The sequence below is a fragment of the Leptonotus elevatus genome, unplaced genomic scaffold (assembly GCF_054856555.1).
Source record: "Leptonotus elevatus isolate MCC_2025b unplaced genomic scaffold, RoL_Lele_1.0 HiC_scaffold_299, whole genome shotgun sequence".
In the NCBI taxonomy this organism is placed as follows: Eukaryota; Metazoa; Chordata; class Actinopteri; order Syngnathiformes; family Syngnathidae; genus Leptonotus; species Leptonotus elevatus.
In genome coordinates this window covers 1-11,363 of record NW_028233695.1, presented here as the reverse complement: position 1 = coordinate 11,363, position 11,363 = coordinate 1, and the positions used below count along the sequence as shown (strand labels likewise).

At 44.8% G+C, this 11,363-nt stretch overlaps 3 non-coding genes across 3 annotated transcripts; all 3 read left to right on the top strand.

Annotated features, from left to right (window-relative positions):
* The first annotated feature begins 158 nt into the window (after positions 1-158).
* On the top strand, positions 159-323 carry LOC147154649 (U1 spliceosomal RNA). The gene has a single exon (XR_015093070.1). It is a non-coding gene; the product is annotated as a U1 spliceosomal RNA (small nuclear RNA).
* A 5,420-nt stretch (positions 324-5,743) lies between these two features.
* Positions 5,744-5,942, top strand: LOC147154648 (U2 spliceosomal RNA). The gene has a single exon (XR_015093071.1). It is a non-coding gene; the product is annotated as a U2 spliceosomal RNA (small nuclear RNA).
* A 389-nt stretch (positions 5,943-6,331) lies between these two features.
* LOC147154647 (U1 spliceosomal RNA) lies at positions 6,332-6,496 on the top strand. Its single transcript, XR_015093069.1, has one exon. It is a non-coding gene; the product is annotated as a U1 spliceosomal RNA (small nuclear RNA).
* Positions 6,497-11,363: the final 4,867 nt, after the last annotated feature.

Genomic DNA, 11,363 nt, shown 5'->3' with positions numbered 1-11,363 from the left:
CGCAGTTGCGCCTGTGACCTCCTCTAATGCCCTGTGCGAAGTACACACGCCGTTCTAATCCACTGAGAGAAACGGGCATTCGCCAGTGTACGAATGGCACAGTCATCCAAGAGGGTGAGTGGAAAAAAGCAAGACCCCGTGTCCAGGCTGAGGAAGGCATACTTACCTGGCAGGGGTGACACCATGATCAAGAATGTGGTTCACCCAGGGCGAGGTGCAGCCATTGCACTGGCGGCTGCATTGACCATTGCGAATTCTCCAAATGTGGGAATCTCGACTGCATAATTTCTGATAGTGGGGAACTGCGTTCGCGCTCTTCCCTGGCTTGTATGTCAAAAATTAAGAGCGATAGTCTTGAAACCAATTAACACAAATGAGCAAGACTTGACTATGGTCTTCTGGCTTTCTTCACAAGTCTGGCCGGGACCGCAGCAGGCGCTTGGTCTTTCATCCTGCAGGAAGACTGCAGGATGAAAGACCGAGAAGCCTGTACTTGAGTCCGTCAGTTATCCTCTTCATCGCTTCTCGGCCTTTTGGCTAAGACTGCGATCGCCTCTGTTGAGAGATAATTCTATGCCTGTTGTGGCTGTGAATCTAACTCAATTGCAGGGGTATTGTTATTGTGTTGTTTAAACTTTGTGTTATAGGAGAACGACAAAGGTGAGTGTACTGTTTTTTTGTTCGTGAGAAGTTGTGACCAAGTGGTTGTCTCCGACATGTCGGCTACATATGCCGGCATGCGGAGGCACCACAGTGTTCGATTTATGTTTCGGGAAAGGGATGGTGGTGAGCCTCTTTGGATGTCCAGGCTGGACTTCTCCAGAAAGCTTGTCCAACAAACCCTGAAATTTAAAGCTGAGGATTTAAATTGTATTATAACTTTGCCCTTTAGTAAGGGATTTGATGTGAGTTTCACCTCTGCTGTGAACCTTCGTGAATTTTGGACTCGTTTTGAAAATGTGAAAGCCCAGTTCTCTGTGTTCAATGTTGAAAAACTGACTGATAATGCTGCTAAAACAGTTATTGTCAGAATGTTTAATGAGACAGTGAATGCAGAAGACATTTGTTTTTGGCTGGGTAGATATTGCACGGTTAAAGGCCAGGCTGTGAAGGTGAGGGATGAAGACGGCATCTGGAACTGTGCCTGGCGGGTACCCATCCAACAATGGCAGGACCCCCAGGGCTTTCAGGGCCTGAAACATCTCCCACCAATGATAGTCTTGGGTGAAAACCGGGGCTACATACATTACCAGGGCCAGCCCAAGCTCTGCCGCAAGTGTGGTGAGCATGGACACCTGGCGGAAGCGTGTGAGAAAACAATTTGTAGGAAATGTAGAGTAATTGGGCATACTTTTGAAGAATGTACCAATGGCAGAAAGTGCAATCTTTGTGGGGAAACTAACCACCTCTACAGAAATTGTCCAAAATCATTTGCCAACAAACTGAAGGCTGGAAAAGAAATGGCACAAGGAAATGGAAATGAAGCTGACAAACAAATTGAATGTCACAAAGAAAATTCAAATTTCCCTCCAAATCCTGTCATTGGTGGAGAGGGGACAGGTGAGGAGGGGCAAGGGGAGGAGAGCAGGCCGGCCCCACCAATCGAGAGCTCAGAGGAAAGTGAGATGCTGCAAGAAATGCCCACAAGCGAGTCAAGCGAAGTCAGTCCACATGAGGCTGACAGTGAAGACACCCAGATCACTTGTGCTCAAAATAATAAAAGGCTTGCATCTCAACGGTCCTCTGAGTCTCCCCTGTCCACGGAGAAGAGGGGAAGGCCCGGGAGCCCAGATAGCGAGGTGGGGGAGACCAGGGTCTTCCCCTCGGATTCACCAAATGAACTCTCCTTTTTAAACATAGTACTGCAATCAACGCCAAAAAGCAGAAACACTATGAATTTAAGGTTGCGTGAGCGATCACCACCTCAAGTGCCCCTGACAGACGACCAGTGTTTTAGCTCTGCCCCTTTTGCTGAGGTAAAGGAAGAAATACGCTCTCGAGAAATACCTTAGCGACTGCCTTGCTTTTTTTTAAATAATGTTCTCTTAAAATTTTGTAACCCCATCTGTGTTTTTATTTTTTTATTTTTAATCATACCTATGACCCTCACCTTCTCAACTATTAACGTTAGAAGCGTGAAGTCAAAGATTAGAGCTCAGAGCGTTTTAACATTTCTAAAAACTTTTAAATCTGATCTGTTTTTAATCCAAGAATGTGGCATACCCTTTTTAAGAAATTACAAACAGTGGGAGGAAATGTGGCCACATCCATCACTATGGAGTGGCTCAAACGAAAATAGAAATGATGGAGTGGCCATTTTAATAAATAATCCTCAGATTGTTTTAAAGGGGAGCACAGTGGTGAGAGACGGACGAGCACTGTTAGCACATTTAACTTTTACAGAACGGGACTTTAGCCTTTTAAATATTTATGGTTCTAATGAAAAGCATGACAGGTATGATATTTTAGAGAATTTGCAGTCCCACATGCTAGGTCATAATCCACTAATTATTGGAGGTGATTTTAATTGTATTTTAAATAGGAAGGATAGGAAGGGAGCTGGGGAGGATTTTAAAATTGACAAAACATCGGTTTTATTGCAAGACATGTGCCGCGTATTCAAATTAGAGGACTGCTTTAAAACCATGCATCCAAGAGAGGAGGGCTTCACCTGGTTTAGTGGTGACGGCACCAGAGCCTCTCGCATAGATTACGTATTTACACGGGGTTGGACACAGATTGATGCTAGATTAACTCCTGTTTTTTTCTCAGATCACTTAATACTGTCTTGCACCCTTTCACTTTCTTCTGGCGTGACTATTGGAAGAGGTCTGTGGAAATTGAACTGCTCCCTGCTCGAGGACGAGACTTTGGTCTCTCAGTACAGGGAGCGGTACAAGGACTGGCAGACCCTTCAAGACCTTTACAAATCACGGGCACAATGGTGGGAAATGATGAAGGTAAGGACTCAGACTTTTTTTAAAAAAGCAGGAAGAGAGAAGAAAATCAAGGAAATGAAATGTATGCTGGGAATGCAAAAGAGACTGCAAAGGTATTTTAATCTGACACAAGAGGGGATCAATTTTAATGATGAAATTAAAGAGATCAAAAAAGAAATGAAAGCAATGGCAGATATTCAGAGCAAAGGGTTTTTATTAAGGAGCAGAGAGAAGGAAATAGAAGAAGGTGAAAAATGCACAAGGTACTTCTTTAAAAAAATTATGAGCAAGGGTGGGGGCATTTTTAAACTAAAAAAAGAAAACGGGACTATTACAGAAACAAATAATGAAATAATTGAAGCAGTGGAAACTTACTATCAAAAACTGTATGAGCGTAAAGATACCCAAGAGGAGATAATGGTAGAGGTTTTAAACTTCATTGAAAAAACAGTGACTGACAATGGGCCTTTAACACAGGATTTTACACCTGAAGAACTAAATACATGTGTAAAACAACTGAAGAAGGCAAAATCTCCGGGCGAGGATGGCCTCTGCTCGGAATCTTACCTGACTTTTTGGGACATTTTAGCACCAGACTTACTCACTGTTTTTAATGAACTGGACAAAACAAACCGACTACCAGACAGTTTTAGAAAAGGGATAGTCACTTTACTGCATAAGAAAGGAGACAAAACAGACCTGAACAACTGGCGTCCAATTACGCTTTTAAATGTTGATTGCAAACTTTTTAGCAAACTTTTAGCTATGCGTATGTCTGTGTTTTTAGAGGATTTGATCGACCCGGACCAAACCTGTGCCATCGCGGGGAGGAAGATCACGGACAGCCTCATGCTGATTCGCGACACCATCTGTTATGCGAGAGACAGAAATATGCGGCTAGTAGTCCTAAATTTAGACTTTGAGAAGGCTTTTGATCGGATCTCGCACCAGTACCTTTTTAGGCTACTGCAAAAATGGGGTTTCCCGGGAAAGTATCTAGAGTGGGTGGGCCTGCTGTACCGAGACATTACCAGCAAATTTGTGGTCAACGGGAACTTGACAAAAGCAGTGCAAATTAACTGCGGCGTCCGTCAGGGCTGTCCCTTATCTGCCCTCCTCTATGTTCTATGCATAGAACCGTTGGCACAGATTTTGAGAAGGGACAAAATGATCGAGGGGGTGAGTATTCCAGGGGGCGGGGGACTCACAACAAAGTGTGTTTTATATATGGACGATATTAACATCCTGTGTTCTGACATTTTATCCGTGACAAGGACCCTGGACTTGACTGACTGGTATGGAAGAGCGTCTGGCTCTAAACTCAACAGAGACAAGACCCAAGCACAGTTTTACGGACCGTGGACCGCGACACAGAAGACAGGACTGCCCCTGACGGAGATACAAACGGACCAGAAAATACTTGGGATTAAATTCAGTAAGGGAGGGGGAGGGGATACAAACTGGGGCGACGTGGTAGGGAAAGTGAGAAAAAAACTTGGCTTTTGGAGACTGAGAGAGTTGACTTTAGAGGGGAAGATTTTAATAATAAAAGCAGTCATTTTACCCTTGCTTTTATTAATCGGTTCAGTTTTTATCCCAAAAAGAAATGTGCTTTTAGATTTGGACCGTGCAATTTTTTACTTTATCTGGGGTTCTAAATGGGAAAGACTGAGGAGGGACACGATGAAAAAAACAAAAGAGAAGGGTGGAAAAGGCGTGCCGGACCTCCAGCTCTTTTTGGGCAGCAGATATGTGGCCCTCCATCTGCAAAATGCTCTGGGACCATCCAGCAATCCCAAAAGTCAAGCAATGACACGATTCTGGATGGGATCGTACCTCCGTAAATTAAAACTAATACCCAGCGATCAAAGACTTCCGGTGTCTTTTAATTTACCACCAGCACATTCTTTTATCCCAAAATTTTTAAGAAATTTTAACTTGGAAAATGAAGATTGTCACATTTTGAAAAATCACAAGTCTCTCATCTCTATTGTGCAGGAGCGGCAAACAGCGAGTCAAGTGCGCGGGCTTGCATTTGGCAAGCCCACAACTGTTTGGCGCAACGCCAACCATCCTGCCCTCCCAAACAGACTTCGGGACCTGTCGTGGATGGTGGCCCACGAGATTCTCCCAGTCAGGGCCGTTATGCACTCCCGAGGAATGTCAGCGCACTCAACCTGCCCCCGACCTGGTTGTGGCGCCCAGGAGTCGGTGAGGCACCTCCTCTGGGAGTGCAGTGCTGCCGTAGACCTGTGGGCAACAGCCGGCCACCTGAGAAAATTCCCGGACTTGCCAGCAAGGGAGGTCCTAAATGCACAATACGTGCTCTATGGGGTGAGCCAAGCCAAGTGTTCCCGAGAGGAGTTTGCAAAAGACTGGCTCACCCTTGCCGCCATCAAAGACGCCATGTGGACCTCCAGAAACTTGCTGGTAAGGAGGCACAGGCAGACCCCCCCCGTGGCTGTGCTCCGAATGGCTGCAGAGACCATCAAGGCTGCACGCGGCAGGCCAAGGACACAGCCACCAAGAAGCGTCGCCTGTGCCCGCCCGGAGGAGGGAACCGGAGCTACACTATGAAGGTCTCGGCAGCGACGGCCTGGCTCTCCAGGAGGAAAGGAGCAAAAAGGGTGACCCGGCAGGTCCTGGACAAGCGCTTTTTGAGAGGGTGGGATGAAGTCCCACTTAGTAATGCAGTGCTACGCTCCTGCACAATAGATATGAATGTTTTTTCATTTTGTTTTTATTTTTATATGTCATATTTGAGACAAAATGAATGCTCCATATTGGAGAAATGTAAATTTGTAATTGATTGAAAAGTGACAATAAAAACATGAAAAAAAAAAAAAAAATCTGTTCTTATCAGTTTAATATCTGATATGTCTCCTATCTGGAGACTTCATATTAAATTGCTTTTTTGAACAGGGAGATGGGATTCAGAGCTTGCTTTGCCCATTCCGCGCATCATCTTGGTATTGCAGTATTTCCAGGAGAGGTGCACCACCTCCGCTGGTCAATGAAAATGCTAATCTAGACAGAGAAAACGGGCTGTGGCAATACTCACGTGCGCACAAGTAGGTGTGGCGGAAGCAACCATGTCGTCAAATTGGGAAGCAGGCGACGTAGCCGACACACATCTACTCTGCTGTCCACCAACCCGGTGAGTCGAACCCGTTCCAGAGGCTTGACACTTGAGCTCATTCAGCTATTGCATGCTCCGCAGTTGTGCCTGTGACCTCCTCTAACGCCCTGTGCGAAGTACACACGCTGTTCTAAAACACTGAGAGAAACTGGCCCATCATGCTGGGCCAGGCATTCGCCAGTGTACGAATGGCACAGTCATTCAAGAGGGTGAGTGGAAAAAAGCAAGACCCCGTGTCCAGGCTGAGGAAGGCATACTTACCTGGCAGGGGTGACACCATGATCGAGAATGTGGTTCACCCAGGGCGAGGTGCAGCCATTGCACTGGCGGCTGCATTGACCCTTGCGAATTCTCCAAATGTGGGAATCTCGACTGCATAATTTCTGATAGTGGGGAACTGCGTTCGCGCTCTTCCCTGGCTTGTATGTCAAAAATTAAGAGCGATAGTCTTGAAACCAATTAACACAAATGAGCAAGACTTGACTATGGTCTTCTGGCTTTCTTCACAAGTCTGGCCGGGACCGCAGCAGGCGCTTGGTCTTTCATCCTGCAGGAAGACTGCAAAAGTTGTTGGACTGCAGCTGCTTATGTGAAGGCTTGTGAATAATGAATGGTTAAGTCAGCAGACAAGGTTTCCTCCGTCTCAGTGTCCATAAGAGCAGCGCTGCTTGGTGTAACATGACCGACTGTGAGAGTGGGTAGAATGAGAAGCCTGTACTTGAGTCCGTCAGTTATCCTCTTCATCGCTTCTCGGCCTTTTGGCTAAGACTGCGATCGCCTCTGTTGAGAGATAATTCTATGCCTGTTGTGGCTGTGAATCTAACTCAATTGCAGGGGTATTGTTATTGTGTTGTTTAAACTTTGTGTTATAGGAGAACGACAAAGGTGAGTGTACTGTTTTTTTGTTCGTGAGAAGTTGTGACCAAGTGGTTGTCTCCGACATGTCGGCTACATATGCCGGCATGCGGAGGCACCACAGTGTTCGATTTATGTTTCGGGAAAGGGATGATGGTGAGCCTCTTTGGATGTCCAGGCTGGACTTCTCCAGAAAGCTTGTCCAACAAACCCTGAAATTTAAAGCTGAGGATTTAAATAGTATTATAACTTTGCCCTTTAGTAAGGGATTTGATGTGAGTTTCACCTCTGCTGTGAACCTTCGTGAATTTTGGACTCGTTTTGAAAATGTGAAAGCCCAGTTCTCTGTGTTCAATGTTGAAAAACTGACTGATAATGCTGCTAAAACAGTTATTGTCAGAATGTTTAATGAGACAGTGAATGCAGAAGACATTTGTTTTTGGCTGGGTAGATATTGCACGGTTAAAGGCCAGGCTGTGAAGGTGAGGGATGAAGACGGCATCTGGAACTGTGCCTGGCGGGTACCCATCCAACAATGGCAGGACCCCCAGGGCTTTCAGGGCCTGAAACATCTCCCACCAATGATAGTCTTGGGTGAAAACCGGGGCTACATACATTACCAGGGCCAGCCCAAGCTCTGCCGCAAGTGTGGTGAGCATGGACACCTGGCGGAAGCGTGTGAGAAAACAATTTGTAGGAAATGTAGAGTAATTGGGCATACTTTTGAAGAATGTACCAATGGCAGAAAGTGCAATCTTTGTGGGGAAACTAACCACCTCTACAGAAATTGTCCAAAATCATTTGCCAACAAACTGAAGGCTGGAAAAGAAATGGCACAAGGAAATGGAAATGAAGCTGACAAACAAATTGAATGTCCCAAAGAAAATTCAAATTTCCCTCCAAATCCTGTCATTGGTGGAGAGGGGACAGGTGAGGAGGGGCAAGGGGAGGCGAGCAGGCCGGCCCCACCAATCGAGAGCTCAGAGGAAAGTGAGATGCTGCAAGAAATGCCCACAAGCGAGTCAAGTGAAGTCAGTCCACATGAGGCTGACAGTGAAGACACCCAGATCACTTGTGCTCAAAATAATAAAAGGCTTGCATCTCAACGGTCCTCTGAGTCTCCCCTGTCCACGGAGAAGAGGGGAAGGCCCGGGAGCCCAGATAGCGAGGTGGGGGAGACCAGGGTCTTCCCCTCAGATTCACCAAATGAACTCTCCTTTGTAAACATAGTACTGCAATCAACGCCAAAAAGCAGAAACACTATGAATTTAAGGTTGCGTGAGCGATCACCACCTCAAGTGCCCCTGACAGACGACCAGTGTTTTAGCTCTGCCCCTTTTGCTGAGGTAAAGGAAGAAATACGCTCTCGAGAAATACCTTAGCGACTGCCTTGTTTTTTTAAAAATAATGTTCTCTTAAAATTTTGTAACCCCATCTGTGTTTTTATTTTTTTATTTTTAATCATACCTATGACCCTCACCTTCTCAACTATTAATGTTAGAAGCGTGAAGTCAAAGATTAGAGCTCAGAGCGTTTTAACATTTCTAAAAACTTTTAAATCTGATCTGTTTTTAATCCAAGAATGTGGCATACCCTTTTTAAGAAATTACAAACAGTGGGAGGAAATGTGGCCACATCCATCACTATGGAGTGGCTCAAACGAAAATAGAAATGATGGAGTGGCCATTTTAATAAATAATCCTCAGATTGTTTTAAAGGGGAGCACAGTGGTGAGAGACGGACGAGCACTGTTAGCACACTTAACTTTTACAGAACAGGACCTTAGCCTTTTAAATATTTATGGTTCTAATGAAAAGCATGACAGGTATGATATTTTAGAGAATTTGCAGTCCCACATGCTAGGTCATAATCCACTAATTATTGGAGGCGATTTTAATTGTGTTTTAAATAGGAAGGATAGGAAGGGAGCTGGGGAGGATTTTAAAATTGACAAAACATCGGTTTTATTGCAAGACATGTGCCGCGTATTCAAATTAGAGGACTGCTTTAAAACCATACATCCAAGAGAGGAGGGCTTCACCTGGTTTAGTGGTGACGGCACCAGAGCCTCTCGCATAGATTACGTATTTACACGGGGTTGGACACAGATTGATGCTAGATTAACTCCTGTTTTTTTCTCAGATCACCTAATACTGTCTTGCACCCTTTCACTTTCTTCTGGCGTGACTATTGGAAGAGGTCTGTGGAAATTGAACTGCTCCCTGCTCGAGGACGAGACCTTGGTCTCTCAGTACAGGGAGCGGTACAAGGACTGGCAGACCCTTCAAGACCTTTACAAATCACGGGCACAATGGTGGGAAATGATGAAGGTAAGGACTCAGACTTTTTTTTAAAAAAGCAGGAAGAGAGAAGAAAATCAAGGAAATGAAATGTATGCTGGGAATGCAAAAGAGACTGCAAAGGTATTTTAATCTGACACAAGAGGGGATAAATTTTAATGATGAAATTAAAGAGATCAAAAAAGAAATGAGAGCTATGGCAGATATTCAGAGCAAATGGTTTTTATTAAGGAGCAGAGAGAAGGAAATAGAAGAAGGTGAAAAATGCACAAGGTACTTCTTTAAAAAAATTATGAGCAAGGGTGGGGGCATTTTTAAACTAAAAAAAGAAAACGGTACCATTACAGAAACAAATAATGAAATAATTGAAGCAGTGGAAACTTACTATCAAAAACTGTATGAGCGTAAAGATACCCAAGAGGAGATAATGGTAGAGGTTTTAAACTTCATTGAAAAAACAGTGACTGACAATGGGCCTTTAACACAGGATTTTACACCTGAAGAACTAAATACATGTGTAAAACAACTGAAGAAGGCAAAATCTCCGGGCGAGGATGGCCTCTGCTCGGAATTTTACCTGACTTTTTGGGACATTTTAGCACCAGACTTACTCACTGTTTTTAATGAACTGGACAAAACAAACCGACTACCAGACAGTTTTAGAAAAGGGATAGTCACTTTACTGCATAAGAAAGGAGACAAAACAGACCTGAACAACTGGCGTCCAATTACGCTTTTAAATGTTGATTGCAAACTTTTTAGCAAACTTTTAGCTATGCGTATGTCTGTGTTTTTACAGGATTTGATCGACCCGGACCAAACCTGTGCCATCGCGGGGAGGAAGATCACGGACAGCCTCATGCTGATTCGCGACACCATCTGTTATGCGAGAGACAGAAATATGCGGCTAGTAGTCCTAAATTTAGACTTTGAGAAGGCTTTTGATCGGATCTCGCACCAGTACCTTTTTAGGCTACTGCAAAAATGGGGTTTCCCGGGAAGGTATCTAGAGTGGGTGGGCCTGCTGTACCGAGACATTACCAGCAAATTTGTGGTCAACGGGAACTTGACAAAAGCAGTGCAAATTAACTGCGGCGTCCGTCAGGGCTGTCCCTTATCTGCCCTCCTCTATGTTCTATGCATAGAACCGTTGGCACAGATTTTGAGAAGGGACAAAATGATCGAGGGGGTGAGTATTCCAGGGGGCGGGGGACTCACAACAAAGTGTGTTTTATATATGGACGATATTAACATCCTGTGTTCTGACATTTTATCCGTGACAAGGACCCTGGACTTGACTGACTGGTATGGAAGAGAGTCTGGCTCTAAACTCAACAGAGACAAGACCCAAGCACAGTTTTACGGACCGTGGACCGCGACACAGAAGACAGGACTGCCCCTGACGGAGATACAAACGGACCAGAAAATACTTGGGATTAAATTCAGTAAGGGAGGGGGAGGGGATACAAACTGGGGCGACGTGGTAGGGAAAGTGAGAAAAAAACTTGGCTTTTGGGGACTGAGAGAGTTGACTTTAGAGGGGAAGATTTTAATAATAAAAGCAGTAATTTTACCCTTGCTTTTATTAATCGGTTCAGTTTTTATCCCAAAAAGAAATGTGCTTTTAGATTTGGACCGTGCAATTTTTTACTTTATCTGGGGTTCTAAATGGGAAAGACTGAGGAGGGACACGATGAAAAAAACTAAAGAGAAGGGTGGAAAAGGCGTGCCGGACCTCCAGCTCTTTTTGGGCAGCAGATATGTGGCCCTCCATCTGCAAAATGCTCTGGGACCATCCAGCAATCCCAAAAGTCAAGCAATGACACGATTCTGGATGGGATCGTACCTCCGTAAATTAAAACTAATACCCAGCGATCAAAGACTTCCGGTGTCTTTTAATTTACCACCAGCACATTCTTTTATCCCAAAATTTTTAAGAAATTTTAAATTGGAAAATGAAGATTGTCACATTTTGAAAAATCACAAGTCTCTCATCTCTATTGTGCAGGAGCGGCAAACAGCGAGTCAAGTGCGCGGGCTTGCATTCGGCAAGCCCACAACGGTTTGGCGCAACGCCAACCATCCTGCCCTCCCAAACAGACTTCGGGACCTGTCGTGGATGGTGGCCCA